This window comes from Dama dama, chromosome 16 (assembly GCF_033118175.1).
Source record: "Dama dama isolate Ldn47 chromosome 16, ASM3311817v1, whole genome shotgun sequence".
NCBI classification, from domain to species: Eukaryota; Metazoa; Chordata; class Mammalia; order Artiodactyla; family Cervidae; genus Dama; species Dama dama.
In genome coordinates this window covers 25,876,080-25,886,548 of record NC_083696.1, presented here as the reverse complement: position 1 = coordinate 25,886,548, position 10,469 = coordinate 25,876,080, and the positions used below count along the sequence as shown (strand labels likewise).

The 10,469-nt window shown below is 40.0% G+C and overlaps 1 protein-coding gene across 4 annotated transcripts in view; it reads left to right on the top strand.

Moving 5' to 3' along the window:
* The first annotated feature begins 547 nt into the window (after nucleotides 1-547).
* Nucleotides 548-10,469, top strand: part of ZNF169 (zinc finger protein 169) — a 49,694-nt gene continuing 39,772 nt past the window's right edge. For 3 of the 4 annotated variants that reach the window (XM_061163591.1, XM_061163590.1, XM_061163588.1), the window contains exons 1-2: nucleotides 548-624; nucleotides 765-959. The gene's annotated coding sequence lies outside the window, so the exon portion shown is untranslated. The remainder of the gene's footprint in view (nucleotides 625-764; nucleotides 960-10,469) is intronic. The other variant, XM_061163589.1, reaches the window with a different exon arrangement.

Below are 10,469 nucleotides of genomic sequence, written 5' to 3'. Positions count from 1 at the left end.
AGGGATTAAAACACGGATCTCATAAATGCGAAACACACACTCCACCACAAAGCCACCAGCCACCCCCCCCACCCCCCACATCTTGTCTACTCTGTAAATGTGTGTGCTGTGCTACGAGTTTAGTCGTGTCCGACTCTGCGAGCCCATGGACTGTAGCGTGCCAGGCTCCTCTGTCCATGTAGATTCTCCAGACCAGAATACTGGAGTGGGATGCCATGCCATTTTCCAGGGCATCTTCCCAACCCTGGAATCGAACTCAGGTCTCCCGCATTGCAGGCGGATTCTTTACCGCCTGAGCCACCAGGGAAACTCTTGTCTAGTTTTTCACAATTTCTCCCAGGGCCCAAGTGACTGTAATTCTGAAACTCGAGTGAGAGTACTACAGTTGAAGAACCAGGTCCAGTTGGGAGGCATGTCCTCCCCCGGGGGCATTGTGGGTAGTGTAGTCCCACGCCTCTAGCTCACTGAGCGCGGTCTTGAGCTCTGGAGCGTTTAGGGTTGTGCGATCTCGCACCCCGGGGAACTTTGGGTATTGTAGTCCCCGCCCCGAGGTTTTGTGGGTAGCGTACTTCCGAGCCGCGCTGTCGTATTTTTGGACGTGGTGACAGTCTGTCAGTGCTTGTGGTGAGCTATCCCGCCTCTGGCTGCTGAGTCCGAGGGATAGAGGCTCCGGAAAGCCGGAAAGCCGGGAGAGGGCGGGCAGGTTTGGTACGCCCTGTCCGCGGGTTCTTTGAGGTTTGATTTCTTTTTCCCCCCGGGATCAGGCGCAGTCCACCTCGGAGGAGCTGTTGGCAGAGGTCTCGGGTCGCTCAGTGTCCAGCGGTGCTCGGTACTCAGCGCCCTTCCTGAGGGGTCGAGACTGGTGCGGGTGGCTTGGGGGACACAAGAAACCTTTGTCCGGAGCAAACGTCCCCACTGCTGAATGTGTGCCTTGGACATTCTTCCTTGGTGTTAACTGGGTGAGCGCGGCTGGATGATTCCTACCTGGTGATGGAGGTGCCGTTTGGCCCTAAGGACCTAGGTTTTGAGGGGAGGACTCGCATGGGGCAGACACTCAGACTTACCTTGATTGACGATGGTGGTGGGGGGAACTTGGGTCAGCGGCCTCGGGCCCCACGGGCTCCTGGGGGAGTTGGAAGGGCCGGGTGGGAGTCAGACACCCTGCGTTTGCGTGGGGCACCCTTGTGCTCACTTCTGAGACTCCTCCCGAAGTTGACTCCTCCTCTGGTGCTGTGGCTCTTCCAGCAGCTTGGAGTGGAGCCCACAGGGCAGGAAACTTTGTTCAAGCCATAGGGGACTGGTGGGCTGACTCCCTGAATTACTGGGGATGAGAGAGTGAGAAGAGGGTGGTAAGACGTCCAGACTTAAATTTTATTTTAAATTTTGCTTTATGAAAACATAAACATGCACAGAAGTAGCTGTGAGGTCTCCTGGATTCTTCACACAGATTCACCACTTCTCAACTAGAGCCCTGTTCTTTCTCCCCCAAATCTGCAACCTCAGGTATATATCTCTTTGGGCATTTCCTTTCCCTGAGGGCCTATGTCAGACCTGTTGTGGGAGCCCTGGCCTCCATAGGGAGATTTCACATACAGGTCTGCCTATATGTGAGTGTCCTTGGGCAAACTGCTGAACCTCCTGGAGCTGTTGGGAGTGTGGAAAGAGGTAAAACAGGGGTCTGGTACGTGTTAATATAATGTTCATTTCTGTTTTTACTAACCTTTATAGGCACGTAGAAGATTAACGTCGTGCTGGATTATCAGCATAACATTAGAGAAGGCTTGTTCTAAAACCCACTTCCCAATTCTGTCCCTTGTATTGTGTTTCTCTTCCATGCCTGTATCTGATACCTTACCTTAGTGAAGTGCTCCTCAACTGCAGGCTTGGGGGTGTCCAGTCCACTGTCTGAACTGGGAGAGAATACTGAGGCTGGAACTACTTCTCTTGTACCAGGTTTTGCCTTGGTGCAGTCTGCTCGCTCGCATTCAGAGGGGACTGCCTGTTAGGGAGGAGAGGGTTCCTAGGGGCCCGGCCGACCTGCCTCAGATGATAGTACTTCCTTGTTTTATTCTTATGGTGTCTTTGGTACTAAAGGAGGGTGTGATATCTTATATCTTATAATATCTTATATATATCTTTGATATCTTATGCCAAAGTCATATCTCCTCTCGGGCACAGAGCTGCAGGTGATGTCCCGGGAAGAGAGGCTTGTTCTTGACGGAGTACATTCCTGCACAGCTGTCCTGGGGCACATTCCTCTGCTCTCATTTAGGTCTTTCCATCTTCACAGTTGTTCCTGCATTGTTTCTCTCCACATCCATTCACACTGTTGTATTTTCAGGGCCTTGGAGTGCTGGCAAAACAGTGATGGTGAGGAGTACTGTTTTGAGAGCAATAGTCCTGTGTGGTCAGTGTGCTTTCTAAGTCAAGTGTTAGTTGCTCAGTTGTGTCCGACTCTTTGCGACCCCATGGACTGTAGCCCTCTAGGCTCCTCTGTCCATGGAATTCTCGAGGCAAGAATATTGGAGTGGGTAGCAATTCCCTTCTCTAGAAGATCTTCCCAAACCAGGGACTGAACCCGGGTCTTCTGCATTGCAGGCAGATTCTTTACCGTCTGAGCCACCAGGGAAGCCCAAGATTTTTTTTTTTGTTTGTTTGTTTGTTTTAACTTAATGATTGTGATTAAGTTAAAATGATTTAACTTAGTGATTGTGCTTCTGTGTCTCTTTTCTACTCTGTCATTTTTTTTACTTCATGTATTTTTTCCAGACTGTGACTTGACTTTTTATTTTCTTGCTAGTATCTTTTATAGAACAGAATTTTTTGAATCTTAACAGACTCCAGCTTACCATTTTATTTTTTCTTTCATGAATTGTGTTTTTGCTGTCATATGTGAAAAGACATTGCCAAGTCTAAATTTTTTCCCTTGTTATTTTCCAGGAGTTTTATAGTTTCATGTTTTACCTTTAAGTCTGTTATGCATTTTAAGTTGATTTTTGTGGAAGATGTAAGGTCTGTGTATGTGGAAGTTCAGTTGTTCCAGTCCTGCTGTTTAGTAAAAAGATAGTCTGTTCTCCATTGAATTTTTTCTTGCTCTGTTGACTTTATTTATGTGTGTCTGTTTCTGTGTGCTCTATTCTGTTCCATTGATGTGTTTGTCTATTTTTTTTTAATTTATTTTTTGGCACTACCACATATTTAATTCCTGTAGCTTTATAGTAAGTTTAGAATCTAGTCTGACTTTGTTATTCTTCAGTATTGTGTTGTCTCTGTTGGTCACTTGCCTTTCCATATAAACTTTAGAACCAGTTTGTTGACATCTTCAAAGTAACTTGCTGGAATTTTGATGGATTAAATGTATAGATCAAGTTGGAAAGAACTGACGTTTTAACAATATCAAATCAAGTCTACCTATCCATAATATGGACTATCAATTGTTTTAGATCTTTTATTTTTTTCAGCAGAGTTTTGTAGTTTTCCTCATGTATATCTTATACAAATTTTTAAAAGATTTATATCTAAGTATTTTCATTTTTCTGGATGCTACTGTAATGTTTTTGATTTCAAATTCCATCTGTTCATGGCTGGCATATAGGAAAGCAGTTGATTTTTGTATATTAACCTTGTGTCCTGAAGCTTTGATATAATCACACGTTCTAGAAAGAAATCTTGGATTTTCTACATAGACAGTTGGACTTCCCTGGTGGCTCAGTCAGTAAAGAATCCACCTGCAATGCAGGAGCCTGGGCTTGATCCCTGGGGTCAGGAAGATCCTCTGGGGAAGGCAGTTGCAACCCATTCTAGTATTCTTGCCTGGAAAATTCCATGGACAGAGGAACCTGTGGGCTATAGTGCATGGGGTCACAAAGAGTCAGACACAACTTAGTGACTGAACACCACCACCACATAGACATTCAAGTCATCTTCAGAAAAGACAGTTTCATTCCTTTTTCTTAGTCAGTATACCTGTTATTTCTTTTTCTTGTCTTCTTACATTAGCCTGGAATTCCAGCATGATGTTGAATAGGAGTGGTGAAAGGTGACATTCCTGCCTAGTTTCTGATCTTAACGGAATAGCATCTAGTTTCTCACTGTTAAATGCTGTTAGTTATAGATTTTAACTTTTTTAAGCACAGCAACAATTATTTGCAGAGAGTATCAGCACAGCCTATCTTTAGCCTAAGCCTAACAAAATTAAAATCGATTCTTTAATGTCATCTAGTATCTCATCAGTGTTCATATTTCCTTGATTGCCTCCAAAATGTCTAAATAAGGTCCTCACATGGCATTTGAATCTCTCTTCAGTCTCCTTTTATTCCACAAGACCTTTCTCTTTTTATACTATTAACTTGTTGAAGTTTTAACATTAAAAAAATTGCAAATTATGTCATTTTACTCTCCGCACTTCAGTTTCATTTCTTAATAATGATTTGTTTTTCTTTGTATCCAGAATATCACGATCTTACCTAACAATATTCACAATAATTCTCTAACATCACCTAATACCTAATTCATTTGAATTGGCCCTCATAGTTCCCAAAATGTTTTTCAGTTCATTTGTTCAGATCCCTAGTGGCTCAGATGGTAAAGAATCTGCCTGCAGTGAAGGAGACTGGGGTTCGATACCTGGGTTGGGAAGATTGCCTGGAGAAGGGAATGGCAACCCACTCCAGTATTCTTGCCTGGGAAATCCCATGTACAGAAGAGCCTGGCGGGCTACAGTCCATGGAGTCGCAAAGAGTTGACACAACTGAGCCACTATTACATTCACTTTCACTTGTGCAGATTAGTCAGTCGAGGCTAATAGATGACATCTGAAGAATGATGTTTATTTCTTAAGTGGATTTGTGTTAAGGAAAATCTCCCCTCTAAAAAATTTTGTCATGAAATTGACTTGCTGAAGACCTAGGGTATTTTATGATTGTCCATTCTTACTTTCAAATATCACATTTCAAATCTTGGGTATATAAGTGGAGGGGAAGGAAGAGCCAGATTATGGCTTCAATCTTGCTTCAAATTTCTCTCCAAATCTACATTCTGTCTGAACTGTAGTGCCCTTTCTGTTTTGAATTTCCTAGGCCTTGTCCTTAAGGCTGATGTGGATGGAGAACTTCTGTTTTTACTATGATAAGTCACCATTTCTCACCATGAATGCTCACCTGTGGGCACTATGAGACCCTTTCCTCTTAATAGTCCATACAGTGACTTAATAGAGTCTTACTCAGTTGGTGGGGCTGTGGGCTTCATTTACCAACTGGTGATTGGGGCTGAATCTGCCACTGGTCCAGCTCTGGGGGCCTTATGTACAGGACACTGTTAAGAATGGGCAACTCTCTCTGGAGTAGGAGCACTGAGTCCAGGACACTAGACTGCCAGAGAACTCCTGATCCCAGGGAGTACTAATTACTGAGAACTCCCATGAAGGCTTCCACCTCTGTCTAAGACCTGATGTCATCTAACTGCTGGCAACACACAGTGCAGGATGCCTCACCCAAATAAGAAGCATTATGAAAACACAAACCCAGTCATCAGCAGACAGGCTTCCCACAGACACTCCCCAGAAAGGCACTTCACATAGCCCTTCCCATCAGAGGGAAAAAAATTCACTTCCTCCCACCAGAATTTAGGTATAAGTCCCTCCAAATAAGAAGCTTATCCAAACTGCTGGACCAATTTCAACCACCAAGGACAGAGACCAAAAAGAAGAACTATGACCCTAAAACCTGGGGAAAGGAGACTTCAAACCAGTAAGTTAGAAAAAAAATGAAAAGACAGTGAAATATTGCACAAATGAAGGAGCAAGTTCAAAACTCAAACAAAGAGGAAATAAGCAAACTACCTGAAAAGAATTCAGAGTAATGGTAATAAAGATGATCCAAAACCTTGGAAATAGAATGGAGAAAATGCAACAATCAGTTAACACATTCAATAAGGACTTAGAAAAAATAAAGAATAAACAGACACAAACAAAACAATTACTGAAATTAAAAATACTCAGGAAGGGATCAATAGCAGAATAACTGAGGCAGAACAATAGGTAAGTGAATTGGAAGATAGAATGGTGAAAATAACTGCTGAAGAGCAGAGTAAAGGAAAAAGAATGAAATGAATAGAGGATAATCTCATAGACATCTGGCCAAATATTAAATGCATCAACATTCAAATTATAGGGGTCCCAGAAGAATAAAAGAAGAAGAAAGAGTCTGAGAAAATTTTTGAAATGATTATAGTTGAAAATTTTCCTAACATGGGAAAGCAAATAGTCCATCAAGTGTTAAGAAGCCCAGAGAGTCCCATTGAGGCTAAACCCAAGGAGAAACATACCAAGACATATACTAATCAAACTAACAAAGATTAAACATAATATTAAAAGCAACAAGGGAAAAGCAGCGAGTAACGTACAAAGGAAACTCCATATGATTAACAGCTGATCTTTCAGCAGAAGCTGCAGGTCAGAAAGGAATGGCAGGATACATTTAAAGTGCTGAAAGGGAAAAATATACAACCAACATTACTTTACCCAGCAAGGATCTCATTGAATATTGATGGAGAAATCAAAAGCTAAAGACAAGCAAAAGTTAAAGAGAATTTAGCACCACCAAACTAGCTTTACAACAAATGTTAAAGAGACTTCTATAGGCAGGAAACATAAGGGAAGGAAACCTACAAAAACAAACCCAAAACAATTAAGAAAATGCCAATGGGAACATACACACACACACACACACACACACACACACACACACGTATATAAATAAATAATTACTTTTAAGTGTAAATGGATGAAATGCTCCAACCAAAAGACACAGATTAGCTAAATGGACACAAAAACAAGACTCATAGGTATGCTGTCTATAGGAGACTGACTTCAGACCTGGAAACACATACAGACTGAAAATGAAAGGATAGAAAAAGATATTCCATGCCAATGGAAATCAAAAGAAGAGTAGAGTAGTAATTCTCAAATCAGATAAACCATGAAATAAAGAATATTATTAATAGAAGAGATAAGGAAGGACACTATATGATGATCAAGGGATCAATCCAAGAAGACATAACAATTGTAAGTATTTATGCACCCAACATAGGAGCATATCAATGTATAAGGCGAACACTAACAGACATAAAGGGGGAAATTGACAGTAATACAATAATTGTAGGGGACTTTAAAACCCCACTTATGCCAATGGACAGATCATCAAAACAGAAAATTAATAAGGAAATATAAGCCTTAAATGACACATTAGACTAGATGGACCTAATTGAAATTTTTAGGACATTGTATCTAAATGCAGAAGAATACACTTTCTTCTCAAGTGCACATGGAACATTTTCCAGGATAGATCACATCTTGGGTCACCAATCAAGCCTTGGTAAATTTAAGAAAATTGATATAGTATCAAGCATCTTTTCTAATCACACTGCTATGAGACTAGATACTTATTACAGGAGAAAAACTGTAAAAAGCACAAATACATTCAGATTAAACAATATATTTCTAAATAACCAACAGATCACTGAAGAAATAAAAGGGGAAATAAAACAATTCCTAGAAACAAATAACAACAAAGACATGACTCAAAACCTATGGTATGCAACAAAAGCAATTCTAAGAAGGAAGTTTATAGCAATACAATCTTACCTCAAGAAATAAGAAAAACATCAAATAGACAATCTAATTTACATGTAAAACAACTGGAAAAAGAACAACCAAAAAATCCCCAAGTTAGTAGAAGGAAAGAAGTCATAAAGATCAGAGCAGAAATTAATGAAAAGAAATGAAGGAAACGATAGTAAAGATTAAAAAAACTAAAAACTGATTCTTCGAGAAGATAAACAAAATTTACAAGCCATGAGCCAGACTCATCAAGAAAAAAAGGGAGAAGCCTCAAATCAGTAAAATTAGAAATGAAAAAGGAGAGGTCACAGCAGACAATGCAGAAATACAAAGACTCATAAGAGACTATTACAAACAACTATATGCCAGTAAAATGGACAACCTGAAGAAATGGATGAATTCTTAGAAAAATTTAACTTTCCAAGACTGAACCAGGAAGAAATAGAAAATTATGGACAACCTATCACAAGCACTGAAATTGAAACTGTGAGAAGAAATCTCCCAAAACACAATAGCCTAAGGCCAGATGGCTTCACAAGTGAATTCTGTCAACTATTTAGAGAAGAGCTAATGCCTGTCCTTAAACTCTTCCAAAAAATTGCAGAGGAAGAAACATGTACAAACTCATTCTACAAGGCCACCAATACCTTGATACCAAAACCAGATAATGACATCACATAGAAAGAAAATTACAGGCCAATATCACTGATGAACATAGATGCAAAAATCCTCAACATAATAACATCCACATATGATAAACCCACAGCAAACATTATCCTCAATGGTGAAAATCTGAAAGCATTTCCTCTAAGACTAGGAACAAGACAAGGGGGCCTACTCTTGCCACTAATATTCAACATAGTTTTGGAAGTCCTAGCCATGGCAAACAGAGAAGAAAAAGAAATAAAAGGAATCTAGAATTGGAAAAGAGGTAGAACTCTTACTGTTTGAAGACGACATGATACTACACATGGAAAAGCCTCAAGATACTGTCAGAAAATTGCCAGACCTAATCAGTGAAATTAGTAAATTTGCAGGATATAAAATTAAGACACAGAAATCAGTTGTATTCCTATACATTAACAATGAAAAGTCAGAAAGAAATTAAGGAATCAATCCCATTTATCATTGCAACAAAAATAACAAAATACCTGGGAATAAACCTACCTAGGAAGACAAAAGAGCTGTATACAGAAAACTGTAGGACACTGATGAAAGAAAGATGACCTAAATAGATGGAGAGATATGCCTTGCTCCTGGATTGGAAGAATCAATATTGTGATAATGACTATACTACCCAAAGCAATCTACAGATTCAGTGCAATTCTGATCAAACTACCAATGGCATTTTTCATAGAAGTAGAACAAAAGGTCTCACAATTCATATGCAAACACAGAAGACCTTGAATAGCCAAAGCAATCTTGAGAAAGAATAACGGAGCTGGAGGAATCAACCTTCCTGACTTCAGACTATACTACAAAGGTACAGTCATCAAGACAGTATCGTGCTGGCACAAAAACAGAAACACAGACCAATGGCACAAGATAGAAAGCCCAGAAATAAATCCATGTGCCTATAGGCCCCTTAATTTTTATAAAGGAGGCAAGAATATACAGTGGAGAAGAGACAGTTTCTTCAATAAGTGGAGCTGGGAAGACTGGACAGCTATGTGTAAAAGAATGACATTAGAACACTTCCTAACACCATACACAAAGATAAACTTGAAATGGATCAAAGATCTAAAGGTAAGACCCAAAACTGTAAAACTCTAAAAGGAAAACATAGGCAGAACACTCTGTGACATATATCATAGCAAGATCCTCCATGACCCACCTGCTAGAGTAATGGAAATTAAAAGAAAAAATAAACAAGTGGGGCCTAATTAAACTTAAAATCTTCTCACAGCAAAGGAAACAATAAATAAGATGAGAAGACAACCCTCAGAATGGGAGAAAATAACTTCAGATGAAGTAATTGACAAAGGATTAATCTCCAAAATGTATAAGCAGCTCAAACAACTCAATATCAGAAAAGCAAGCAGCCCAATGAAAAAGTGGGCAGAAGACCTAAACAGACATTTCTCCAAAGAAGACAAACAGGTGGCTAATAAACACATGGAAAGATGCTCAACATCCCTCATTATTAGAGAAATGTAAATCAAAACTATGATGAGGTATCATCTTACACTGGTCATCAAAAAAAATCTGCAGTCAATAAATGCTGGAGAGGATGTGGAGAAAAAGGAGCTCTCTTGTACTGTTGGTAGGAATATAAATTGATATAGCCACTATGGAGAACAATATGGAAATTCCTTAAAAACTAGGAATAAAATTACCAAACGACCCAACAATCCCACTATTGGACATGCAGTGTGAGAAAATCATGGTTGAAAAAGACACATGTACCCCAGTGTTCATTGCAGCACTATTTACAGTAGCTTGGACATGGAAGCAAAGTAGATGTCCATCAACAGATGAATGGATAATGAAGTTGTGGTACATATATACAATGGAATATTACTCAACCATAAAAAGGAACACATTTGAGTCAGTTCTAATGAGGTGGTTGAACCTTGAGCCTATTATGCAGAGTGAAGCAAGTCAGGAAGAGAAAAACAAATATCATATATTAATGTGTATATATGAAATCTAGAAAGATGGCACTGATGTACCTGTTTGCAGGGCAGCAGTGGAGACACAGACGTTGAGAACAGACTTATGGACAGAGGGGGGAAGGAGAAGGTGGGACAAATTGAGAGAGTAGCACTGAAACATGCACATTACCATATATAAAGTAGATACCCAGTGGGAGTTGGCTGTGTGACTCATCAAGCTCAAACATAATCTGTGA